This window comes from Epinephelus lanceolatus, chromosome 7 (genome assembly GCF_041903045.1).
Source record: "Epinephelus lanceolatus isolate andai-2023 chromosome 7, ASM4190304v1, whole genome shotgun sequence".
NCBI lineage: Eukaryota > Metazoa > Chordata > Actinopteri > Perciformes > Serranidae > Epinephelus > Epinephelus lanceolatus.
Window position 1 is genome coordinate 12727018 of NC_135740.1, and position 13299 is coordinate 12740316.

Consider the following 13299-nt stretch of genomic DNA (forward strand, 5'->3'; position numbering starts at 1 on the left):
CCTCATTCTCGTGTCTGGACCTTTTTCTTTCCTCCGCTCAGCCACACTCATGTGTGACACATGCCCTATATTGAACATTGGACATTTCATGTTTCTTGCAGAGCGTAGAAGGCTTTTGCCAGGATGGCACAGAATGACACCTCTTGCGCTTGGCTCGTTGGTCTAGGGGTATGATTCTCGCTTAGGGTGCGAGAGGTCCCGGGTTCAAATCCCGGACGAGCCCAAACGCAAGAGCGAATGTTTACTTTCTGAGGAACTGTGCAGGAGAAGAACCTCAGGGTGCAGGAGTAAAAACCGAGATCATGTGAGAGTTCAAATACTGGAAAAGCCCAAGGAGGTCAAAGTCAAGGTCAAGGACTGTCCTACCAAGGAAGGATCCTACAGAGTCAATGCAGGAGTCCTTCCTAGCATTGGAACAGGCTAACAAGTGCCCCCAGATGTACATCATTTCCCTCAGCAGACTGAGGGGGTTTCAGGGTACCATGATAATTCTGGGCTCTCTAATGTTGCTGTACTTTTTGAATAAATGTAAGCAGTATTTCTAGAGTGGTGCTTTGACCTGCAGGATATTCTGAAATGTTTTCTGTGATGGTTGTCAACACGATTTCTCCGAAAAATACACCAATTGAAACCAAAAGAATGAGAGCAATTATTATGTCATTATCATGTGAATGGAAGAGGGGGTAGGGGGTGGACACTTAGCTGCCCTCACTTCCAGCAAGTCGTGCGCAAACAATTGTGGGTGTTTTATACACATGCATCCCTGACGTTTCTCTGAAAGAAGGACTCAGTCCTCGGTAGATTTGGAAGGATCCTTAACATTGGAACAGTCCTTCCGCGGTATTTGATGACGTAGCATCCTTGAAATTCAGTCATTTAAGGATCGTCCTTCGACTTTGAGAAACACCCCAAGAGTGGGGCAGTGGTTACTGTTTGATGAGTGAGAAAGAGTGCATTGGAACAACTGTGCACTTTACAATGAAGCCATTAGCATTATGTAGCAAAAAATGACCAGGTTCAACTCTCTAAGTGAAAACATGGATGTATAGGAGAAAGACATACTTGTCATCCAAGGAATTTGGGATTAGCAGAGGATGGTTTCGATCCATCGACCTCTGGGTTATGGGCCCAGCACGCTTCCGCTGCGCCACTCTGCTCAATATGCCAAGGTCAGCAGTTTAAAAATCTGTGGCCCAATATTGTGGGCACCTTTGGGATCTTGAGGGAACCAAGATTTCAGCAGCAACGGATGCTTAGTCATCTGACATCAGGGCAATGACAGCATGGAAGGAAAGTAAAGAGACATCCTCTTGATCCAAAGTTTACACAGCTAGCAGAGGGTGGTTTCCATGGACCGACATCTGGTTTATGAGCCTCGCCCGCTAGGTTCAATTTTGTGTGAATCTTTGGGAACCCGTGCCAACCAAGATTAGTCAGCGTACAGGCTGAAATGTTAAGCATTTGGTGGACCTTGCGGTGATGCTTTTTTTCGAGATTTTCCCAACTCCATCCAATAATCTTGGAACGTGTCCACATGAGACACCTGTGGCAATGAAACCTCAGTCATTTGATGACATGGCAAATTGAGTGTGGGTGGAAAGGATAGAAGCATCCTCCCACTTGGCCCCTCTACCTCATTTTTTTCAGTATCGCTCCCGCTCTGCTCAGTGGTGCTTCACAAACTCTAGTCAAGGTACTCAGCTGTCAATGATTATTGCTCCTTCAACAGCAAGCAGTGCTGCCATGTAAATACATTCAACCAATCAGACTTAAGAGCAAAGGTCAACATTTGACATTGCTTGAATGACAAGTGTTTTCAAAGTGAGAAGAATCAGATATTGACCTCGGCAATATTTTCCACTCCACAATGAATGCTTATGTCACTAAAGATACTTGTGGCAATGACTGCTTTGTCATCTTAAACCATAGCAATGTGAATATGGATGGAATTGGTAGAGTCAGCACGGAGCCATCCAAACATCCACTTGTCTTTTGCTTCACACAAGTCTATTACCCTTAAGTACACCAATAAGAGGTGCATGCAATTGAGGACAACATCAGGTTACCACATGAATCACTTCACCATGACCTGGTATCCTACATTGCCAGATGGCAGTGGTGGGATTTGAACCCACGCCTCCTGAGAGACTGGAGCCTAAATCCAGCGCCTTAGACCACTCGGCCACACTACCTGCAACAGCCTCATTCTCGTGTCTGGACCTTTTTCTTTCCTCCGCTCAGCCACACTCATGTGTGACACATGCCCTATATTGAACATTGGACATTTCATGTTTCTTGCAGAGCGTAGAAGGCTTTTGCCAGGATGGCACAGAATGACACCTCTTGCGCTTGGCTCGTTGGTCTAGGGGTATGATTCTCGCTTAGGGTGCGAGAGGTCCCGGGTTCAAATCCCGGACCAGCCCAAAAGCAAGAGCGAATATTTACTTTCTGAGGAACTGTGCAGGAGAAGAACCTCAGGGTGCAGGAGTAAAAACCGTGATCATGTGAGAGTTCAAATACTGGAAAAGCCCAAGGAGGTCAAAGTCTAGGTCAAGGACTGTCCTACCAAGGAAGGATCCTACAGAGTCAATGCAGGAGTCCTTCCTAGCATTGGAACAGGCTAACAAGTGCCCCCAGATGTACATCATTTCCCTCAGCAGACTGAGGGGGTTTCAGGGTACCATGATAATTCTGGGCTCTCTAATGTTGCTATACTTTTTGAATAAATGTAAGCAGTATTTCTAGAGTGGTGCTTTGACCTGCAGGATATTCTGAAATGTTTTCTGTGATGGTTGTCAACACGATTTCTCCGAAAAATACACCAATTGAAACCAAAAGAATGAGAGCAATTATTATGTCATTATCATGTGAATGGAAGAGGGGGTAGGGGGTGGACACTTAGCTGCCCTCACTTCCAGCAAGTTGTGCGCAAACAATTGTGGGTGTTTTATACACATGCATCCCTGACGTTTCTCTGAAAGAAGGACTCAGTCCTCGGTAGATTTGGAAGGATCCTTAACATTGGAACAGTCCTTCCGCGGTATTTGATGACGTAGCATCCTTGAAATTCAGTCATTTAAGGATCGTCCTTCGACTTTGAGAAACACCCCAAGAGTGGGGCAGTGGTTACTGTTTGATGAGTGAGAAAGAGTGCATTGGAACAACTGTGCACTTTACAATGAAGCCATTAGCATTATGTAGCAAAAAATGACCAGGTTCAACTCTCTAAGTGAAAACATGGATGTATAGGAGAAAGACATACTTGTCATCCAAGGAACTTGGGATTAGCAGAGGATGGTTTCGATCCATTAACCTCTCTGCTCTGCTCAGTGGTGCTTCACAAACTCTAGTCAAGGTACTCAGCTGTCAATGATTATTGCTCCTTCAACAGCAAGCAGTGCTGCCATGTAAATACATTCAACCAATCAGACTTAAGAGCAAAGGTCAACATTTGACATTGCTTGAATGACAAGTGTTTTCAAAGTGAGAAGAATCAGATATTGACCTCGGCAATATTTTGCACTCCGCAATGAATGCTTATGTCACTAAAGATACTTGTGGCAATGACTGCTTTGTCATCTTAAACCATAGCAATGTGAATATGGATGGAATTGGTAGAGTCAGCACGGAGCCATCCAAACATCCACTTGTCTTTTGCTTCACACAAGTCTATTACCCTTAAGTACACCAATAAGAGGTGCATGCAATTGAGGACAACATCAGGTTACCACATGAATCACTTCACCATGACCTGGTATCCTACATTGCCAGATGGCAGTGGTGGGATTTGAACCCACGCCTCCTGAGAGACTGGAGCCTAAATCCAGCGCCTTAGACCACTCGGCCACACTACCTGCAACAGCCTCATTCTCGTGTCTGGACCTTTTTCTTTCCTCCGCTCAGCCACACTCATGTGTGACACATGCCCTATATTGAACATTGGACATTTCATGTTTCTTGCAGAGCGTAGAAGGCTTTTGCCAGGATGGCACAGAATGACACCTCTTGCGCTTGGCTCGTTGGTCTAGGGGTATGATTCTCGCTTAGGGTGCGAGAGGTCCCGGGTTCAAATCCCGGACGAGCCCAAAAGCAAGAGCGAATATTTACTTTCTGAGGAACTGTGCAGAAGAAGAACCTCAGGGTGCAGGAGTAAAAACCGTGATCATGTGAGAGTTCAAATACTGGAAAAGCCCAAGGAGGTCAAAGTCAAGGTCAAGGACTGTCCTACCAAGGAAGGATCCTACAGAGTCAATGCAGGAGTCCTTCCTAGCATTGGAACAGGCTAACAAGTGCCCCCAGATGTACATCATTTCCCTCAGCAGACTGAGGGGGTTTCAGGGTACCATGATAATTCTGGGCTCTCTAATGTTGCTATACTTTTTGAATAAATGTAAGCAGTATTTCTAGAGTGGTGCTTTGACCTGCAGGATATTCTGAAATGTTTTCTGTGATGGTTGTCAACACGATTTCTCCGAAAAATACACCAATTGAAACCAAAAGAATGAGAGCAATTATTATGTCATTATCATGTGAATGGAAGAGGGGGTAGGGGGTGGACACTTAGCTGCCCTCACTTCCAGCAAGTTGTGCGCAAACAATTGTGGGTGTTTTATACACATGCATCCCTGACGTTTCTCTGAAAGAAGGACTCAGTCCTCGGTAGATTTGGAAGGATCCTTAACATTGGAACAGTCCTTCCGCGGTATTTGATGACGTAGCATCCTTGAAATTCAGTCATTTAAGGATCGTCCTTCGACTTTGAGAAACACCCCAAGAGTGGGGCAGTGGTTACTGTTTGATGAGTGAGAAAGAGTGCATTGGAACAACTGTGCACTTTACAATGAAGCCATTAGCATTATGTAGCAAAAAATGACCAGGTTCAACTCTCTAAGTGAAAACATGGATGTATAGGAGAAAGACATACTTGTCATCCAAGGAACTTGGGATTAGCAGAGGATGGTTTCGATCCATTAACCTCTGGGTTATGGGCCCAGCACGCTTCCGCTGCGCCACTCTGCTCAATATGCCAAGGTCAGCAGTTTAAAAATCTGTGGCCCAATATTGTGGGCACCTTTGGGATCTTGAGGGAACCAAGATTTCAGCAGCAACGGATGCTTAGTCATCTGACATCAGGGCAATGACAGCATGGAAGGAAAGTAAAGAGACATCCTCTTGATCCAAAGTTTACACAGCTAGCAGAGGGTGGTTTCCATGGACCGACATCTGGTTTATGAGCCTCGCCCGCTAGGTTCAATTTTGTGTGAATCTTTGGGAACCCATGCCAACCAAGATTAGTCAGCGTACAGGCTGAAATGTTAAGCATTTGGTGGACCTTGCGGTGATGCTTTTTCTCGAGATCTTCCCAACTCCATCCAATAATCTTGGAACGTGTCCACATGAGACACCTGTGGCAATGAAACCTCAGTCATTTGATGACATGGCAAATTGAGTGTGGGTGGAAAGGATAGAAGCATCCTCCCACTTGGCCCCTCTACCTCATTTTTTTCAGTATCACTCCCGCTCTGCTCAGTGGTGCTTCACAAACTCTAGTCAAGGTACTCAGCTGTCAATGATTATTGCTCCTTCAACAGCAAGCAGTGCTGCCATGTAAATACATTCAACCAATCAGACTTAAGAGCAAAGGTCAACATTTGACATTGCTTGAATGACAAGTGTTTTCAAAGTGAGAAGAATCAGATATTGACCTCGGCAATATTTTCCACTCCACAATGAATGCTTATGTCACTAAAGATACTTGTGGCAATGACTGCTTTGTCATCTTAAACCATAGCAATGTGAATATGGATGGAATTGGTAGAGTCAGCACGGAGCCATCCAAACATCCACTTGTCTTTTGCTTCACACAAGTCTATTACCCTTAAGTACACCAATAAGAGGTGCATGCAATTGAGGACAACATCAGGTTACCACATGAATCACTTCACCATGACCTGGTATCCTACATTGCCAGATGGCAGTGGTGGGATTTGAACCCACGCCTCCTGAGAGACTGGAGCCTAAATCCAGCGCCTTAGACCACTCGGCCACACTACCTGCAACAGCCTCATTCTCGTGTCTGGACCTTTTTCTTTCCTCCGCTCAGCCACACTCATGTGTGACACATGCCCTATATTGAACATTGGACATTTCATGTTTCTTGCAGAGCGTAGAAGGCTTTTGCCAGGATGGCACAGAATGACACCTCTTGCGCTTGGCTCGTTGGTCTAGGGGTATGATTCTCGCTTAGGGTGCGAGAGGTCCCGGGTTCAAATCCCGGATGAGCCCAAAAGCAAGAGCGAATGTTTACTTTCTGAGGAACTGTGCAGGAGAAGGACCTGAGGGTGCAGGAGTAAAAACCGTGATCATGTGAGAGTTCAAATACTGGAAAAGCCCAAGGAGGTCAAAGTCAAGGTTAAGGACTGTCCTACCAAGGAAGGATCCTACAGAGTCAATGCAGGAGTCCTTCCTAGCATTGGAACAGGCTAACAAGTGCCCCCAGATGTACATCATTTCCCTCAGCAGACTGAGGGGGTTTCAGGGTACCATGATAATTCTGGACTCTCTAATGTTGCTGTACTTTTTGAATAAATGTAAGCAGTATTTCTAGAGTGGTGCTTTGACCTGCAGGATATTCTGAAATGTTTTCTGTGATGGTTGTCAACACGATTTCTCCGAAAAATACACCAATTGAAACCAAAAGAATGAGAGCAATTATTATGTCATTATCATGTGAATGGAAGAGGGGGTAGGGGGTGGACACTTAGCTGCCCTCACTTCCAGCAAGTCGTGCGCAAACAATTGTGGGTGTTTTATACACATGCATCCCTGACGTTTCTCTGAAAGAAGGACTCAGTCCTCGGTAGATTTGGAAGGATCCTTAACATTGGAACAGTCCTTCCGCGGTATTTGATGACGTAGCATCCTTGAAATTCAGTCATTTAAGAATCGTCCTTCGACTTTGAGAAACACCCCAAGAGTGGGGCAGTGGTTACTGTTTGATGAGTGAGAAAGAGTGCATTGGAAGAACTGTGCACTTTACAATGAAGCCATTAGCATTATGTAGCAAAAAATGACCAGGTTCAACTCTCTAAGTGAAAACATGGATGTATAGGAGAAAGACATACTTGTCATCCAAGGAACTTGGGATTAGCAGAGGATGGTTTCGATCCATCGACCTCTGGGTTATGGGCCCAGCACGCTTCCGCTGCGCCACTCTGCTCAATACGCCAAGGTCAGCAGTTTAAAAATCTGTGGCCCAATATTGTGGGCACCTTTGGGATCTTGAGGGAACCAAGATTTCAGCAGCAACGGATGCTTAGTCATCTGACATCAGGGCAATGACAGCATGGAAGGAAAGTAAAGAGACATCCTCTTGATCCAAAGTTTACACAGCTAGCAGAGGGTGGTTTCCATGGACCGACATCTGGTTTATGAGCCTCGCCCGCTAGGTTCAATTTTGTGTGAATCTTTGGGAACCCGTGCCAACCAAGATTAGTCAGCGTACAGGCTGAAATGTTAAGCATTTGGTGGACCTTGCGGTGATGCTTTTTCTCGAGATTTTCCCAACTCCATCCAATAATCTTGGAACGTGTCCACATGAGACACCTGTGGCAATGAAACCTCAGTCATTTGATGACATGGCAAATTGAGTGTGGGTGGAAAGGATAGAAGCATCCTCCCACTTGGCCCCTCTACCTCATTTTTTTCAGTATCACTCCCGCTCTGCTCAGTGGTGCTTCACAAACTCTAGTCAAGGTACTCAGCTGTCAATGATTATTGCTCCTTCAACAGCAAGCAGTGCTGCCATGTAAATACATTCAACCAATCAGACTTAAGAGCAAAGGTCAACATTTGACATTGCTTGAATGACAAGTGTTTTCAAAGTGAGAAGAATCAGATATTGACCTTGGCAATATTTTCCACTCCACAATGAATGCTTATGTCACTAAAGATACTTGTGGCAATGACTGCTTTGTCATCTTAAACCATAGCAATGTGAATATGGATGGAATTGGTAGAGTCAGCACGGAGCCATCCAAACACCCACTTGTCTTTTGCTTCACACAAGTCTATTACCCTTAAGTACACCAATAAGAGGTGCATGCAATTGAGGACAACATCAGGTTACCACATGAATCACTTCACCATGACCTGGTATCCTACATTGCCAGATGGCAGTGGTGGGATTTGAACCCACGCCTCCTGAGAGACTGGAGCCTAAATCCAGCGCCTTAGACCACTCGGCCACACTACCTGCAACAGCCTCATTCTCGTGTCTGGACCTTTTTCTTTCCTCCGCTCAGCCACACTCATGTGTGACACATGCCCTATATTGAACATTGGACATTTCATGTTTCTTGCAGAGCGTAGAAGGCTTTTGCCAGGATGGCACAGAATGACACCTCTTGCGCTTGGCTCGTTGGTCTAGGGGTATGATTCTCGCTTAGGGTGCGAGAGGTCCCGGGTTCAAATCCCGGACGAGCCCAAACGCAAGAGCGAATGTTTACTTTCTGAGGAACTGTGCAGGAGAAGAACCTCAGGGTGCAGGAGTAAAAACCGAGATCATGTGAGAGTTCAAATACTGGAAAAGCCCAAGGAGGTCAAAGTCAAGGTCAAGGACTGTCCTACCAAGGAAGGATCCTACAGAGTCAATGCAGGAGTCCTTCCTAGCATTGGAACAGGCTAACAAGTGCCCCCAGATGTACATCATTTCCCTCAGCAGACTGAGGGGGTTTCAGGGTACCATGATAATTCTGGGCTCTCTAATGTTGCTGTACTTTTTGAATAAATGTAAGCAGTATTTCTAGAGTGGTGCTTTGACCTGCAGGATATTCTGAAATGTTTTCTGTGATGGTTGTCAACACGATTTCTCCGAAAAATACACCAATTGAAACCAAAAGAATGAGAGCAATTATTATGTCATTATCATGTGAATGGAAGAGGGGGTAGGGGGTGGACACTTAGCTGCCCTCACTTCCAGCAAGTCGTGCGCAAACAATTGTGGGTGTTTTATACACATGCATCCCTGACGTTTCTCTGAAAGAAGGACTCAGTCCTCGGTAGATTTGGAAGGATCCTTAACATTGGAACAGTCCTTCCGCGGTATTTGATGACGTAGCATCCTTGAAATTCAGTCATTTAAGAATCGTCCTTCGACTTTGAGAAACACCCCAAGAGTGGGGCAGTGGTTACTGTTTGATGAGTGAGAAAGAGTGCATTGGAACAACTGTGCACTTTACAATGAAGCCATTAGCATTATGTAGCAAAAAATGACCAGGTTCAACTCTCTAAGTGAAAACATGGATGTATAGGAGAAAGACATACTTGTCATCCAAGGAACTTGGGATTAGCAGAGGATGGTTTCGATCCATCGACCTCTGGGTTATGGGCCCAGCACGCTTCCGCTGCGCCACTCTGCTCAATACGCCAAGGTCAGCAGTTTAAAAATCTGTGGCCCAATATTGTGGGCACCTTTGGGATCTTGAGGGAACCAAGATTTCAGCAGCAACGGATGCTTAGTCATCTGACATCAGGGCAATGACAGCATGGAAGGAAAGTAAAGAGACATCCTTTTGATCCAAAGTTTACACAGCTAGCAGAGGGTGGTTTCCATGGACCGACATCTGGTTTATGAGCCTCGCCCGCTAGGTTCAATTTTGTGTGAATCTTTGGGAACCCGTGCCAACCAAGATTAGTCAGCGTACAGGCTGAAATGTTAAGCATTTGGTGGACCTTGCGGTGATGCTTTTTCTCGAGATTTTCCCAACTCCATCCAATAATCTTGGAACGTGTCCACATGAGACACCTGTGGCAATGAAACCTCAGTCATTTGATGACATGGCAAATTGAGTGTGGGTGGAAAGGATAGAAGCATCCTCCCACTTGGCCCCTCTACCTCATTTTTTTCAGTATCGCTCCCGCTCTGCTCAGTGGTGCTTCACAAACTCTAGTCAAGGTACTCAGCTGTCAATGATTATTGCTCCTTCAACAGCAAGCAGTGCTGCCATGTAAATACATTCAACCAATCAGACTTAAGAGCAAAGGTCAACATTTGACATTGCTTGAATGACAAGTGTTTTCAAAGTGAGAAGAATCAGATATTGACCTTGGCAATATTTTCCACTCCACAATGAATGCTTATGTCACTAAAGATACTTGTGGCAATGACTGCTTTGTCATCTTAAACCATAGCAATGTGAATATGGATGGAATTGGTAGAGTCAGCACGGAGCCATCCAAACACCCACTTGTCTTTTGCTTCACACAAGTCTATTACCCTTAAGTACACCAATAAGAGGTGCATGCAATTGAGGACAACATCAGGTTACCACATGAATCACTTCACCATGACCTGGTATCCTACATTGCCAGATGGCAGTGGTGGGATTTGAACCCACGCCTCCTGAGAGACTGGAGCCTAAATCCAGCGCCTTAGACCACTCGGCCACACTACCTGCAACAGCCTCATTCTCGTGTCTGGACCTTTTTCTTTCCTCCGCTCAGCCACACTCATGTGTGACACATGCCCTATATTGAACATTGGACATTTCATGTTTCTTGCAGAGCGTAGAAGGCTTTTGCCAGGATGGCACAGAATGACACCTCTTGCGCTTGGCTCGTTGGTCTAGGGGTATGATTCTCGCTTAGGGTGCGAGAGGTCCCGGGTTCAAATCCCGGACGAGCCCAAACGCAAGAGCGAATGTTTACTTTCTGAGGAACTGTGCAGGAGAAGAACCTCAGGGTGCAGGAGTAAAAACCGAGATCATGTGAGAGTTCAAATACTGGAAAAGCCCAAGGAGGTCAAAGTCAAGGTCAAGGACTGTCCTACCAAGGAAGGATCCTACAGAGTCAATGCAGGAGTCCTTCCTAGCATTGGAACAGGCTAACAAGTGCCCCCAGATGTACATCATTTCCCTCAGCAGACTGAGGGGGTTTCAGGGTACCATGATAATTCTGGGCTCTCTAATGTTGCTGTACTTTTTGAATAAATGTAAGCAGTATTTCTAGAGTGGTGCTTTGACCTGCAGGATATTCTGAAATGTTTTCTGTGATGGTTGTCAACACGATTTCTCCGAAAAATACACCAATTGAAACCAAAAGAATGAGAGCAATTATTATGTCATTATCATGTGAATGGAAGAGGGGGTAGGGGGTGGACACTTAGCTGCCCTCACTTCCAGCAAGTCGTGCGCAAACAATTGTGGGTGTTTTATACACATGCATCCCTGACGTTTCTCTGAAAGAAGGACTCAGTCCTCGGTAGATTTGGAAGGATCCTTAACATTGGAACAGTCCTTCCGCGGTATTTGATGACGTAGCATCCTTGAAATTCAGTCATTTAAGAATCGTCCTTCGACTTTGAGAAACACCCCAAGAGTGGGGCAGTGGTTACTGTTTGATGAGTGAGAAAGAGTGCATTGGAAGAACTGTGCACTTTACAATGAAGCCATTAGCATTATGTAGCAAAAAATGACCAGGTTCAACTCTCTAAGTGAAAACATGGATGTATAGGAGAAAGACATACTTGTCATCCAAGGAACTTGGGATTAGCAGAGGATGGTTTCGATCCATCGACCTCTGGGTTATGGGCCCAGCACGCTTCCGCTGCGCCACTCTGCTCAATACGCCAAGGTCAGCAGTTTAAAAATCTGTGGCCCAATATTGTGGGCACCTTTGGGATCTTGAGGGAACCAAGATTTCAGCAGCAACGGATGCTTAGTCATCTGACATCAGGGCAATGACAGCATGGAAGGAAAGTAAAGAGACATCCTCTTGATCCAAAGTTTACACAGCTAGCAGAGGGTGGTTTCCATGGACCGACATCTGGTTTATGAGCCTCGCCCGCTAGGTTCAATTTTGTGTGAATCTTTGGGAACCCGTGCCAACCAAGATTAGTCAGCGTACAGGCTGAAATGTTAAGCATTTGGTGGACCTTGCGGTGATGCTTTTTCTCGAGATTTTCCCAACTCCATCCAATAATCTTGGAACGTGTCCACATGAGACACCTGTGGCAATGAAACCTCAGTCATTTGATGACATGGCAAATTGAGTGTGGGTGGAAAGGATAGAAGCATCCTCCCACTTGGCCCCTCTACCTCATTTTTTTCAGTATCGCTCCCGCTCTGCTCAGTGGTGCTTCACAAACTCTAGTCAAGGTACTCAGCTGTCAATGATTATTGCTCCTTCAACAGCAAGCAGTGCTGCCATGTAAATACATTCAACCAATCAGACTTAAGAGCAAAGGTCAACATTTGACATTGCTTGAATGACAAGTGTTTTCAAAGTGAGAAGAATCAGATATTGACCTCGGCAATATTTTGCACTCCACAATGAATGCTTATGTCACTAAAGATACTTGTGGCAATGACTGCTTTGTCTTCTTAAACCATGGCAATGTGAATATGGATGGAATTGGTAGAGTCAGCACGGAGCCATCCAACATCCACTTGTCTTTTGCTTCACACAAGTCTATTACCCTTAAGTACACCAATAAGAGGTGCATGCAATTGAGGACAACATCAGGTTACCACATGAATCACTTCACCATGACCTGGTATCCTACATTGCCAGATGGCAGTGGTGGGATTTGAACCCACGCCTCCTGAGAGACTGGAGCCTAAATCCAGCGCCTTAGACCACTCGGCCACACTACCTGCAACAGCCTCATTCTCGTGTCTGGACCTTTTTCTTTCCTCCGCTCAGCCACACTCATGTGTGACACATGCCCTATATTGAACATTGGACATTTCATGTTTCTTGCAGAGCGTAGAAGGCTTTTGCCAGGATGGCACAGAATGACACCTCTTGCGCTTGGCTCGTTGGTCTAGGGGTATGATTCTCGCTTAGGGTGCGAGAGGTCCCGGGTTCAAATCCCGGACGAGCCCAAAAGCAAGAGCGAATGTTTACTTTCTGAGGAACTGTGCAGGAGAAGAACCTCAGGGTGCAGGAGTAAAAACTGTGATCATGTGAGAGTTCAAATACTGGAAAAGCCCAAGGAGGTCAAAGTCAAGGTCAAGGACTGTCCTACCAAGGAAGGATCCTACAGAGTCAATGCAGGAGTCCTTCCTACACATGCATCCCTGACGTTTCTCTGAAAGAAGGACTCAGTCCTCGGTAGATTTGGAAGGATCCTTAACATTGGAACAGTCCTTCCGCGGTATTTGATGACGTAGCATCCTTGAAATTCAGTCATTTAAGGATCGTCCTTCGACTTTGAGAAACACCCCAAGAGTGGGGCAGTGGTTACTGTTTGATGAGTGAGAAAGAGTGCATTGGAAGAACTGTGCACTTTACAATGAA

The 13299-nt window shown here is 45.5% G+C and overlaps 17 non-coding genes across 17 annotated transcripts; 7 read left to right on the top strand and 10 right to left on the bottom strand.

Annotated features, from left to right (window-relative positions):
* Positions 1-151: 151 nt before the first annotated feature.
* trnap-agg (transfer RNA proline (anticodon AGG)) lies at positions 152-223 on the top strand. Its single transcript has one exon. It is a non-coding gene; the product is annotated as a tRNA-Pro (tRNA).
* An 862-nt stretch (positions 224-1085) lies between these two features.
* On the bottom strand, positions 1086-1157 carry trnam-cau (transfer RNA methionine (anticodon CAU)). Its single transcript has one exon. It is a non-coding gene; the product is annotated as a tRNA-Met (tRNA).
* Positions 1158-2110: 953 nt separating this feature from the next.
* On the bottom strand, positions 2111-2192 carry trnal-uag (transfer RNA leucine (anticodon UAG)). The gene has a single exon. It is a non-coding gene; the product is annotated as a tRNA-Leu (tRNA).
* A 159-nt stretch (positions 2193-2351) lies between these two features.
* On the top strand, positions 2352-2423 carry trnap-agg (transfer RNA proline (anticodon AGG)). The gene has a single exon. It is a non-coding gene; the product is annotated as a tRNA-Pro (tRNA).
* Positions 2424-3772: 1349 nt separating this feature from the next.
* Positions 3773-3854, bottom strand: trnal-uag (transfer RNA leucine (anticodon UAG)). Its single transcript has one exon. It is a non-coding gene; the product is annotated as a tRNA-Leu (tRNA).
* A 159-nt stretch (positions 3855-4013) lies between these two features.
* Positions 4014-4085, top strand: trnap-agg (transfer RNA proline (anticodon AGG)). The gene has a single exon. It is a non-coding gene; the product is annotated as a tRNA-Pro (tRNA).
* Positions 4086-5972: 1887 nt separating this feature from the next.
* On the bottom strand, positions 5973-6054 carry trnal-uag (transfer RNA leucine (anticodon UAG)). Its single transcript has one exon. It is a non-coding gene; the product is annotated as a tRNA-Leu (tRNA).
* Positions 6055-6213: 159 nt separating this feature from the next.
* Positions 6214-6285, top strand: trnap-agg (transfer RNA proline (anticodon AGG)). The gene has a single exon. It is a non-coding gene; the product is annotated as a tRNA-Pro (tRNA).
* Positions 6286-7147: 862 nt separating this feature from the next.
* trnam-cau (transfer RNA methionine (anticodon CAU)) lies at positions 7148-7219 on the bottom strand. The gene has a single exon. It is a non-coding gene; the product is annotated as a tRNA-Met (tRNA).
* A 953-nt stretch (positions 7220-8172) lies between these two features.
* trnal-uag (transfer RNA leucine (anticodon UAG)) lies at positions 8173-8254 on the bottom strand. Its single transcript has one exon. It is a non-coding gene; the product is annotated as a tRNA-Leu (tRNA).
* Positions 8255-8413: 159 nt separating this feature from the next.
* On the top strand, positions 8414-8485 carry trnap-agg (transfer RNA proline (anticodon AGG)). Its single transcript has one exon. It is a non-coding gene; the product is annotated as a tRNA-Pro (tRNA).
* An 862-nt stretch (positions 8486-9347) lies between these two features.
* On the bottom strand, positions 9348-9419 carry trnam-cau (transfer RNA methionine (anticodon CAU)). The gene has a single exon. It is a non-coding gene; the product is annotated as a tRNA-Met (tRNA).
* Positions 9420-10372: 953 nt separating this feature from the next.
* Positions 10373-10454, bottom strand: trnal-uag (transfer RNA leucine (anticodon UAG)). Its single transcript has one exon. It is a non-coding gene; the product is annotated as a tRNA-Leu (tRNA).
* A 159-nt stretch (positions 10455-10613) lies between these two features.
* trnap-agg (transfer RNA proline (anticodon AGG)) lies at positions 10614-10685 on the top strand. Its single transcript has one exon. It is a non-coding gene; the product is annotated as a tRNA-Pro (tRNA).
* Positions 10686-11547: 862 nt separating this feature from the next.
* On the bottom strand, positions 11548-11619 carry trnam-cau (transfer RNA methionine (anticodon CAU)). The gene has a single exon. It is a non-coding gene; the product is annotated as a tRNA-Met (tRNA).
* Positions 11620-12571: 952 nt separating this feature from the next.
* On the bottom strand, positions 12572-12653 carry trnal-uag (transfer RNA leucine (anticodon UAG)). Its single transcript has one exon. It is a non-coding gene; the product is annotated as a tRNA-Leu (tRNA).
* A 159-nt stretch (positions 12654-12812) lies between these two features.
* On the top strand, positions 12813-12884 carry trnap-agg (transfer RNA proline (anticodon AGG)). Its single transcript has one exon. It is a non-coding gene; the product is annotated as a tRNA-Pro (tRNA).
* The last annotated feature ends 415 nt before the right edge of the window (positions 12885-13299 follow it).